Consider the following 959-nt stretch of genomic DNA (forward strand, 5'->3'; position numbering starts at 1 on the left):
GCCATTTTTGCGGACTACATGGTGTTTATAAATCCACTATGGAGTGATGACGCCCTTCCCTATGATGGAGATCTTTCCTTTGAGCATGATGATACATTTATGGGGAAGGAGTGTTTTGAAAAGGAAGGTGATTCTTGTTTACAAATTGGTACTTCTTTCTTGTTTGTTCAAACTCATAGCAGCAAGGTAGATCTTGTTCTTGAACCTAATAGTGAGACTACATTTGAGGACACCATAGATGAAGTCATTTTGAGTGACACCTTTCTTTACTATCTATTTGCATATGATGACATTCATGTTATTGTTGGGAGTATATTTGATGTTGCGCGGAGTCCTATTGGGGTACATAGTTATCACGACCCAAATCATGGATAAATGCGGGCATAACAACCTGCTGGTGGGCGAACCGCTTGAATAACTACCTTAATTTGATACGACATGCGGAATAATCTTGTTATTATAAAGAAATTCCCAAAATCTGGTCTAGACTCGTACAAGAGCTTCTAAGAAGTTTACAGTTTGAATAGATAATGAGCTCAAGCTGGATACGACTTGTTTAAGGATAGAGAACAACGAAATCTAAGGAGAGACTTCTGGATTTTGCGCTCGCTGACGAACGTCTTTGACGAATGCCTCGAAACGGTCGTGAGACTCACGAACATCACTGAAAATAACTCACACTCCGAAGGAGTGTGCTTAATAATAAACCAGGCACAACACTAGGCTCGTAGGTATCATGAGCCGACAATGGTTAGTTCACGCATATAAACGAAGCAACTAACGAGTAGCCAGATAAGTAATTAAACAATTAAACGTCTAGCACGTGAGAAAGTCTTGCATTAACGATAGTCACGGGATCTCATATCTCGGATTATAAGCCTAGGGAGAATTCTATAAACCTCGATTCCTCCCCTTTAAAATAAATACCACAAAAAACAACTCGGAATTCAAAATCAAGA

This window comes from Lycium ferocissimum, chromosome 7 (assembly GCF_029784015.1).
Source record: "Lycium ferocissimum isolate CSIRO_LF1 chromosome 7, AGI_CSIRO_Lferr_CH_V1, whole genome shotgun sequence".
NCBI lineage: Eukaryota > Viridiplantae > Streptophyta > Magnoliopsida > Solanales > Solanaceae > Lycium > Lycium ferocissimum.